The following is an 11426-nucleotide window of genomic DNA, read 5'->3' on the forward strand; positions in this document are numbered from 1 at the left end:
TAATGGTGTCTTAGTTATGGAATGTTTTTTTATGTATCAGATATGCCATTGTGGACAGAAAAGAGGTTGAAGAAATGTTTTCTTGACTTTGTATGGGAGGGGAAACCAGCTAGAATAGCTTTTAACACGATTTTAGGGTCGGTAGAGAATGGGGGGTTAGGTTTAATGGATGTGGAACAGAGGAAAAATAGTTTAAGAGTGAAAATAGTGAGGAAATACCTACAAGAGGAGGGCAAGCCAGAGTGGAAAAAAACAATGAGATACTTTTTAAACAAATGTGGGGATCTTAACATGGGGGATGGAATTGTATGGATGAAAACGAAGAATTGGATGACAGAACGCTTACCAGAGTTTTATTGAGAAGTTTTTAGTGCTTGAGGAAAATTTTTAGATAAAGTTGAATATGATCCACATGGGTGAGAAACCATTTTAAATCAACCTCTGTTCTTAAAAACATTTTAAAACAAGACAAAGGGATTTTTTTAAAGAAATGGATGGAAGTGGGGATAACAAGAGTGAGAGACATTTTGTATGAATTTAAAGAAGGGTTTTTAACGACAATTTATTGTAGATGCAATGGAGGAGGCAAAAGAGGATTACAGTGAACAAGAAATAAAAAATAAATATGAAATCATTAAAAGTGCAATACCCAAAGAGTGGATTAAAAGAATAGAAAGTATGGAAGGAGAGCCAAAACAGAAATGTATTTATGTGAAATTAGGGGAAAAACTGTATGATTTTAAGGAATGTACTCTGAAAATGATTTATTGTTCTTTTAGAGATGGTGTTTTTAAAGAGCCTATTGCAAATGGATACTGGATGCAGAAATTCAAAGATTTAAAAAAAAGAGTGTATATGGAGAAACATGACAGGGAAGTGTGTGGAAACTAAATTGGGATGTTTGGAGTATTTTATAAGGCATAAAGTGGTTTTTACTGAGGTTATTTTAAATAAAATAGGAAGGGAAGAAAATGCTCTGTGTAAAGTGTGCCAGGAAAAGGAAGAGGGGATTTTACATATGTTTTTATATTGTAGAGAACTGGAGGAATTTTTAAGGAAATGTAAATGTTTAATTAAAAATGTGACTGAGGAGTGGGATGAAAATGGAATGGAACAGAGTTGTGATGTTTGGTTGGGAAAAAAAGTGTCAAAACAAAAATTTTATTAATCTGTGTGTAATGCTAATGAAAATTGCAATATGGGACAGTAGAACTGTGGCTAAAAAGGAAATCATTGTGTTGGATGTTTGGACTGTGTTTAAAAGGAAAACCGAATTACATATTGAAAGACTGTATGTGTATTTTAAAGGTGGAAATATGTTGGATTATTTTTATGATGTTTTTACCCCAAAAGTTTATTGTGTTTTAAATGATTTAATGTGGAAGTTGCCAGAAAGTGAAAGAGTTTTTTAAATTATCTATGTAAAGGAAAGATGTGTAATGTAGAGATGTGTAAAGACAATTGTCTGTATTTTCTATGGATTGTGTTCAATCTATTGTATTTTATTGATTGAAATTTCTTAATAAAAAAGGCAAAAAAAAAGGCAAAAAAAAAAAAAAAAAAAAGGCTATGCCCGATCTCGTCTGATCTCGGAAGCTAAGCAGGTTTGGGCTTGGTTAGTACTTGGATGGGAGACCGCCTGGGAATACCAGGTGCTGTAAGCTTTTTGGAAAATTTTCACTAGTTATGTAATAATCTTGAAAAAAAAAAAAAAAGAGTCAATGCCCGATCTCTGAATCTTAGAATGTTTGGTTCTGGTTACTACTTGGATGGGAGACTGCCTGGGAATAATACCAGGTGCTGTAAGCTTTTGGGTTTTCTTCCCTACTTATATATTGAACTGGAGATTAGAGTATCTGATCTTTAAATAGCCCTCTCTTTGCAGCAGCTTTCGCTTACGGCCATACCAACCTGAGGGCGCTAGAGAGCTACAGGAAGTTTTGGCTGCAGTTGGGAGAGGAAGGCTCTCCTCCATTTTGATTTTTCTGTTAGTGTTTGTTTTGCGAGTTGTTTTTGGACTTTAGTTTATTTTTTGTGTGGTTTTTCAGTTTTAAACCACCTAACAGCAGCATCTTGCTGGCTGGAGGGTAGGTAATTTTTTGTTTGTGTTTTGTACAATGGACGGATTATTGGCAAACGACACTGGACTGGCTGGAGAGACACGCATGGCAAACGACACTGGACTGGCTGGAGAGAGACGCATGGCAAACGACACTGGACTGGCTGGAGAGACACGCATGGCAAACGACACTGGACTGGCTGGAGAGAGACGCATGGCAAACGACACTGGACTGGCTGGAGAGACACGCATGGCAAACGACACTGGACTGGCTGGAGAGACACGCATGGCAAACGACACTGGACTGGCTGGAGAGACACGCATGGCAAACGACACTGGACTGGCTGGAGAGAGACGCATGGCAAACAAAACTGGACTGGAGTATCGACAACGAGCAGGACATGGTAAAAATCAAGATGCAAGAGATACATTTGGTGAAAGAAAATACTTGAAGGAGGCAACTGTGATTGTGAATGTGGAGAATGTAAGTGAGGTGAGGGCTGTGGATATAATTAAAGCGGTGACGGACAAATGTGGATATGGGGAAATCTTGGCACTAAGGCCAAGACAAGGAAAAGAATACGAGCTGACAATGGAAAAAGAAGAAACTTGTGATAAACTGATTGAGGGATTGTTAATAAAAGGGGTGAACTGTGAGATTAAGAAACTTCAAAACAGAGAGATTATGTTGTCTCTTTCATGCATCTGCCCGTCTACCTTGCTGATGAAGAGATTTTAAATAAACTGGAGGTTTGGGGGGTTTCCCCAATTTCAAAAATAAAGCGGCGTGTTTATCCGGGCACCAGCATTGAGGATGGGACAATGTAAAGGCGCGGTTCCCGAAGGAGGTGGCCTCCCTCCCTTACAGCACAAAAATAGAAACGGCAGAGGGTCCACAATACTTTCGGTTGATGCACAGCCATCAGGTGAAGACTTGTCGGCTGTGCATGAGCCCAGACCATGTGGTGAAGGACTGCCCGGAGTTCACGTGCCATAAATGCGAGGAGAGAGGCCACTTCGCGAGAAATTGCAATGCTGTGACGTGCCCGGATTGCAATTTGGTTTTAAATAAGTGTGAGTGTTGGATGCAGGGTGAGGAAGAGGAGGAGGAGCAGCAGGTGGGCGGGCAGGTGCATGAAAGAGACAACGAGCAGCGAGATGATGGAGAAACAGTACGAGGTGAAGGACTGGAATTAAATAAGGATATAGAACAACAGAAAGAGTGTACCGAACCGATCATACAAACACAACAGGATGGGGGAATTTGGACACAGATGGATTTGACTGACAGTTTGCAAAATGCTTTGGATAATGTGGAAATTAATGGTAAAAGGAATAAAGTACTTAGTGATGCACAACAGGAGGGAATTTTATGGACACTGATGGATGTGACGGACATTATGCAAAAGGAGATGGACCCTGTGGAACATAATTATGAGAGTAATGAGAATGTTTCTGCTACAAAAGAGTGTGAACAAGGACAAGAAAATGAGGAGACGCAAGGGAAATCATCAAAAAGAAGAAGATCTGTAAAGGTAATACCCAATTTAGATACTGCAAGAAAAAGAGTGCTTAAAGAAGATGGTTTTGAGTGTACAAATAATTATGAGTTGCTAAAGGGTTTGGAGGAGATGGACTGAGATGATGGATCTTATGTATGTTTTTATATGTTTTATGCTGTTAAGAATAGTGACTTTTAATGCTAGAGGGCTGTCAGACATAGGAAAATTTGAAAAAGTGAAAGAAATGTGTAAAGGAGAAGATGTGATTTTATTACAAGAAACTAACTGGAGGGAAGAGTACATGACTGAAATAAGGAATAGGTGGAGCAGAGAGATTTTATATAACAATGATGGGAGGCTGGGAAGAGGAGTTGCCGTTTTAATAAAAGAAAACTGTGGGGTATCATGTAAAACAATATATAATGACATAGATGGGAAATGTATTGCGGTTGAAATGGAGTATGAGGAGAAAAAAGTTATTGTAGTTAATATTCATGCACCAACAGTAGAGAATGAAAAAAAGGAATATTTTATTGTATTAAGAGTATTTTTAAAGAAACATAAAGAAGTTATTATGATGGGTGATTTTAATACTGTTTTCAGTAAATTAGAAATGGGAGAGGGAATGGTTTTTAAAAATGATAAAGGAAGAAAAGAACTGAAATTATTAATGGAAGAAAATAATATAATTGATGTATGGAGAGAAAGAAATGAAAAAAAGAAAGAATATTCAAGGAGGCAATTAGTGGGTAATTTTATGTGTAAGACAAGGATTGATTTTATTTTATGTACAAGGAACATTGAAGGATTTATCTGTAATATTAAATATGAAGAATCAAGCTTAAGTGACCATAAACCAATTTTTATGCAAGTAGATTGGAGTTCAGTGAAAAAAGGGCCGGGGGTATGGGTTTTAAATGCAGAGGTTTTGAAGAATGAGGACTATGTGTTAAGTGTTAAAGAAATTATTGAAAAAGAAAAGGAGAATTGAATGTACAGCGAAGATAAAAGGATATGGTGGGAAAATGTTAAATATTTAGTTAAAAAATTCACAATTAAGTACAGTAAATTAATACAGAGAAGTAAGAGGAAGAAGGAGAGAGAAATAAGAGAAAAATTGGAAAAGGAATTAATTGAGAATGGGAAAGATATACAAAAAATAAAAGAATTGGAGGGAATATTGAAAGAAATGGAAGAGGAAAAATATGAAGGCGCAAGACTAAGAAGTAAAGCTAAATATACTGTGGAGGGTGAAAAATGTACAATTTTTTTTTTTGATTTAGAAAAAATAAGAGGGAAGGCTGGAATGATTAAAGAAATAAGAGGGAAAAATGGTGTAGTGGTGGAAACTAATGAGGAAATATTAAAAGAAATAAAAGCATACTATGAGAACCTGTTTAGTGCTGAGGGGGTGGGGGAAGAAGAGAAACTGGAGTTACTGAAGCAAATAAAAACAACAGTAAGAGAAGTAGACAAAAAAGAGTGTGATGAAGAGATAAGAGAAGAAGAGATTAAAAGAGCAATAAGTGAATTAAACAAAAAGAAAAGTCCAGGTGTAGATGGTTTGGGGAGTGAATTTTATATAGTTTTTAAAGATTTTTTAACTAGCATTTTAAAAGAAGTATATGTAGAGGTGTTTAAGACAGGAGAATTAAATCAAAGAATGGGAATGGGTTTAATGAAATTGATATACAAGAGAAAAGGAGAGAAGACAGATTTAAAGAACTACAGACCGATTACAATGCTGAATACTGATTTAAAGATTTTATCTAAAATTTTAGCCAACAGATTGAAAGAAGTCATGCCGAGTATAATTAAAACTAAGCAAGTGTACGGAGTGAAAGGGAGAGATATAGCAGATACAACTATTAGTATAAAAGATATGATAAGATACATACATGAAAGCAATAAAGATGGGTTTATTATCAGTTTAGATTTCGTGAAAGCTTTTGACAGGGTGGAGCATGGTTTTTTATTTGATGTTTTAAAAAGTTTTGGTTTTGGAGAGAATTTTATGAAATGGATTAGGATTTTATACAAAGGCGCAATAACAAAAGTTAAATGTAATGGGTTTTTAACACAGTGTTTTAAAATTACTAGATCAATAAGACAAGGATGTCCGTTGTCAGCTCTTTTATATTCTTTAGTTGCGGAACCTTTGGGATTGGCTGTAAAACATGAAGAGGGGATAAAAGGGATAGGCATCGAGGGAGGGGAAAGTAAAATTTTTCAGTAGGCGGATGACACAACATTATAGTGTGGGAAATGCTATTCAAATTGTACAAAAGTAATGTAGGGGATCAGGAGCTAAAGTAAATGAGGACAAAACGCTGTATATGAGATTTGGAGGGGCACCGGTTTTAACAGAACATTTTACCTTTAAAGAAACTAAAGAAATGAAGATTTTAGGTGTTTTAATGGGGAGGGATGAAAAGAAAGCAGAAGAAACTATGTGGGAAGAAGTTTTAGGAGGGATTGAAAGAAGATTGAATTTTTGGAGAATGAGAACATTAACTTTGAAAGGGAAGGTTTTAGTTCTTAATGTTTTAATGGTTTCGAAATTGTGGTATATTTTATATGTGTCATCTATGCCGTTGTGGGTAGAAAAAAGGCTGAAAAAATATTTTTTTGATTTTTTATGGAAAGGGAAGCCACCAAGAATAGCACACAACACTTTAATAGGGGCAGTGAAGAAGGGAGGACTGGGGTTAATGGATGTGGAACAAAGAAAGAACAGCTTGAGAGTGAAAATAATAAAAAAGTACTTGGATGAAGAAAACGAAGTGGCATGGAAGAGAACAATGGGGCATTTTTTAAGTAAGTGTAGTAATTTTAATTTGGGGGACAACATTTTATGGATCCAAGTTAAAAAATGGATGACGGAGGGACTGCCAGATTTTTATAAAGAACTGATGGGGGCATGGGGCAAATTTTGAACGAATGTGCATTTTAAGCCACAAGGCAGAGAGAACATTTTAAATCAGCCTTTATTCTTAAACAACGGCATTTTAAGTCAAGGGAAGGAGGTTTTTTTTAAGAAGTGGTGGGATGTGGGAATCACGAAAGTCAGAGATGTTTTATATGAATTCAAAGAGGGGTTTTTACCAGTGCAATACATTGTGGATGTGATGGAGGAGGCAAATGAGGATTATAGTAGACGAGAGATAACGAACAAGTATGACGTAATTAAGAATGCAATACCTCAAGAGTGGATAAAGAGAATTGACAACATGGAAGAAGAGAAACCTGGGAAAGATGTGTATGTGAGGCTAGGGGAAAAACTGTGTGCTTTTAATGAATGTACTGTGAAAATGTTTTATTGTGTTTTTAAGAGATACTGTTTTAAAGAAACCTGTTGTAAACGAATACTGGATACGGATGTTCAATGATGTAAAAGAAGAGAATATATGGGGGAACATGAATGGTATAATTGTACAGACGAAACTGGAGAATATGGAGTATTTTATCAGGAACAAAAGAAGTGTTTACAGATGTGATTTTAAACAAAATTGGGATGGAGGAAAGTGCCACATGTAAAGTATGCCAAGATGCAGATGAAGGGTTTTTACACTTGTTTTTATATTGTGATGAGCTAAAAGTTTTTAATGAGAGATGTAAAAACATGATTTTAATTTTGAGAGGAGTTGAAATTGGGGAATTTGAGTGGGAAAAGTTGTTCATGTTGGGAATTAATGAAAATTGTAAAAACAAGAAGATCATTAATTTACTTGTGATGTTGATGAAAAGTGCGGTATGGGAAAGAAGAGTAGTGGTGAAAAAGGAAAATGTTTTAATTGATGTGTGGGAAATGTTTAGGAGAAAAGTTGAGAAATATGTTGAATGTCTGTTTTATTATTTTAAGTTGGAGGGAACAATGAATCTTTTTAATTATGTTTTCACTCAGGAGGTCTTAAAGGTTTTAAATGACCTGGGGATAGAATTGTCATTTTTAAAACATTAAACAATGTCATGAGTGTTTTTTTTAAGTTAGTATTTGCAAGATGTCTGACAGCCCAAAATTTTAGGAGTGTTTATGTTAAAGAAAGCATATTATGTATATTGGTATGTTAATAATTGATATGAATGTTTGAATTGATTAAATTCTTTAATAAAAAAATAAATAAAAAAAAGGCTATGCCCGATCTCGTCTGATCTCGGAAGCTAAGCAGGTTTGGGCTTGGTTAGTACTTGGATGGGAGACCGCCTGGGAATACCAGGTGCTGTAAGCTTTTTGGAAAATTTTCACTAGTTATGTAATAATCTTGAAAAAAAAAAAAAAAAAAAAAAGAGTCAATGCCCGATCTCTGAATCTTAGAATGTTTGGTTCTGGTTACTACTTGGATGGGAGACTGCCTGAGAATAATACCAGGTGCTGTAAGCTTTTGGGTTTTCTTCCCTACTTCTACAATGAACTGGAGATTAGAGTGGCTGATCTTTAAATAGCACTCTCTTTGCAGCAGCCTTCGCTTACGGCCATACCTGGCTATGCCTGGTTAGTACTTGGATGGGAAACCGCCTGGGAATACCAGGTGCTGAAAGCTTTTTGGAAATTTTTCACAATTTTTTACTTTTTGGAATTTTTCACTAATTATATAATAATCGTGCAAAAAAAAAAAAAAAAAAGAGTCAATGCCTGATCTCGGAATCTTTGATCTTTAATTTTCCACAATTTTTTACTTTTTGGAATTTTTCACTAATTATATAATAATCGTGCAAAAAAAAAAAAAGAGTCAATGCCTGATCTCTGAATCTTAGCATGTTTGGTTCTGGTTACTACTTGGATGGGAGACTGCCTGAGAATAATACCAGGTGCTGTAAGCTTTTGGGTTTTCTTCCCTACTTATATAATGAACTGGAGATTAGAGTGGCTGATCTTTAAATAGCCCTCTCTTTGCAGCAGCTTTCGCTTACGGCCATACCAACCTGAGGGCGCTAGAGAGCTACAGGAAGTGTTGGCTGCAGTTGGGAGAGGAAGGCTCTCCTCCATTTTGATTTTTCTGTTTGTGTTTGTGTTTGTGAGTTGTTTTTGGACTTTAGTTTTTTTTTTGTGTGGTTTTTCAGTTTTAAACCACCTAACAGCAGCATCTTGCTGGCTGGAGGGTGGTTAATTTTTTGTTTGTGTTTTGTACAATGGACGGATTATTGGCAAACGACACTGGAATGGCTGGAGAGAGACGCATGGAAAGCCACACTGGACTGGCTGGAGAGAGACGCATGGCAAACGACACTGGACTGGCTGGAGAGACACGCATGGCAAACAACACTGGACTGGAGTATCGACAACGAGCAGGACACAGTAAAAATCAAGATGTAAGAGATACATTTGGTAAAAGGAAATACTTGAAGGAGGCAACAGTGATTGTGAATGTGGAAAATGTAAATGAGGTGAGGGCTATGGATATAATTAAAGCGGTGACGGACAAATGTGGATATGGGGAAATCTTGGCACTAAGGCCAAGACAAGGAAAAGAATACGAGCTGACAATGGAAAAAGAAGAAACTTGTGATAAACTGACTGAGGCATTGTTAATAAATGGAGTGAACTGAAATAAAAAAACTTCAAAACAGAGACTATGTTGTCTCTTTCATGCATCTGCCCGTCTACCTTGCTGATGAAGAGATTTTAAATAAACTGGAGGTTTGGGGGGTTTCCCCAATTTCAAAAATAAAGCGGCGTGTTTATCCGGGCACCAGCATTGAGGATGGGACAAGATATGTAAAGGCGCGGTTCCCGAAGGAGGTGGCCTCCCTCCCTTACAGCACAAAAATAGAAACGGCAGAGGGTCCACAATACTTTCGGTTGATGCACAGCCATCAGGTGAAGACTTGTCGGCTGTGCATGAGCCCAGACCATGTGGTGAAGGACTGCCCGGAGTTCACGTGCCATAAATGCGAGGAGAGAGGCCACTTCACGAGAAATTGCAATGCTGTGACGTGCCCGGATTGCAATTTGGTTTTAAATAAGTGTGAGTGTTGGATGCAGGGTGAGGAAGAGGAGGAGGAGCAGCAGGTGGGCGGGCAGGTGCATGAAAGAGACAACGAGCAGCGAGATGATGGAGAAACAGTACGAGGTGAAGGACTGGAATTAAATAAGGATATAGAACAACAGAAAGAGTGTACCGAACCGATCATACAAACACAACAGGATGGGGGAATTTGGTCACAGATGGATTTGACTGACAGCTTGCAAAATGCTTTGGATAATGTGGAACATGATGATAAAAGGAATAAAGTACTTAGTGATGCACAACAGGAGGGAATTTTATGGACACCGATTGATGTGACGGACATTATGCAAAAGGAGATGGACCCTGTGGAACATAATTATGAGAGTAATGAGAATGTTTCTGCTACAAAAGAGTGTGAACAAGGACAAGAAAATGAGGAGACACAGGGGAAATCATCGAAAAGAAGAAGATCTGTAAAGGTAATACCCAATTTAGATACTGCAAGAAAAAGAGTGCTTAAAGAAGATGGTTTTGAGTGTGCAAATAAGTATGAGCTGCTAAAGGGTTTGGAGGAGATGGACTGAGTTTATGGGTTTTATGCATGTTTTTATACGTTTTATGCTTTTAAGAATTGTTACTTTTAATGCTAGAGGGCTTTCGAACGTAGGAAAATTTGAAAAAGTGAAAGAAATGTGTAAAGGAGAGGATGTGATTTTATTACAAGAAACTAACTGGAGGGAAGAGTACATGACTGAAATAAGGAAAAGGTGGAGCAGAGAGATTTTATATAACAATGGTGATGGGAGGCTGGGAAGAGGAGTTGCGATTTTAATAAAAGAAAACTGTGGGGTATCATGTAAAACAATGTATAATGACATAGATGGGAAATGTATTGCGGTTGAAATGGAGTATGAGGAGAAAAAAGTTATTGTAGTTAATATTCATGCACCGACTGTAGAGAATGAAAAGAAGGAATATTTTAATGTATTAAGAGATTTTTTAAAAAAGCATAAAGAGGTTATTATGATGGGTGATTTTAATACCGTTTTCAGTAAATTAGAAATGGGTGAGGGAATGGTTTTTTAAAAATGATAAAGGAAGAAAAGAACTGAAATTATTAATGGAAGAAAATAATATAATTGATGTATGGAGAGAAAGAAATGAAAAAAAGAAAGAATATTCAAGGAGGCAATTAGTAGGGAATTTTATGTGTAAAACAAGGATTGATTTTATTTTATCGATTTTATCGGTAATATTAAATATGAAGAATCAAGCTTAAGTGACCATAAACCAATTTGTTTGCAAGTAGACTGGAGTTCAGTGAAAAGAGGGCCGGGTGTATGGGTGTTAAATGTAGAGGTTTTGAAGAATGAAGAGTATGTGTTAAGTATTAAAGAAATTATTGAAAAAGAAAAGGAGAATGAAATGTACAGCGAAGATAAAAGGATATGGTGGGAAAATGTTAAATATTTAGTAAAAAAATTCACAATAAAGTATTGCAAATTAATACAGATATGTAAGAGGAAGAAGGAGAGAGAAATAAGAGAAAAATTGGAAAAGGAATTAAATGAGAAAGGGAAAGATATACAAAAAATAAAAGAATTGGAGGGAATATTGAAAGAAATGGAAGAGGAAAAATATGAAGGTGCAAGACTAAGAAGTAAAGCTAAATATACTGTGGAGGGAGAAAAATGTACACAATTTTTCTTTGATCTAGAAAAAATAAGAGGGAAAGCTGGAATGATTAAAGAAATAAGAGGAAAAAATGGTGTAGTGGTGGAAACAAATGAGGAAATATTAAAAGAAGTAAAAGCATATTATGAGAACCTGTTTAGTACTGAGGGGTTGAGGGAAGAAGAGAAATTGGAGTTACTTAAGCAAATAAAAACAACAGTAGGAGAAGTAGACAAAAAAGAG

This window comes from Carassius carassius, unplaced genomic scaffold (genome assembly GCF_963082965.1).
Source record: "Carassius carassius unplaced genomic scaffold, fCarCar2.1 SCAFFOLD_57, whole genome shotgun sequence".
Taxonomy (NCBI): Eukaryota; Metazoa; Chordata; class Actinopteri; order Cypriniformes; family Cyprinidae; genus Carassius; species Carassius carassius.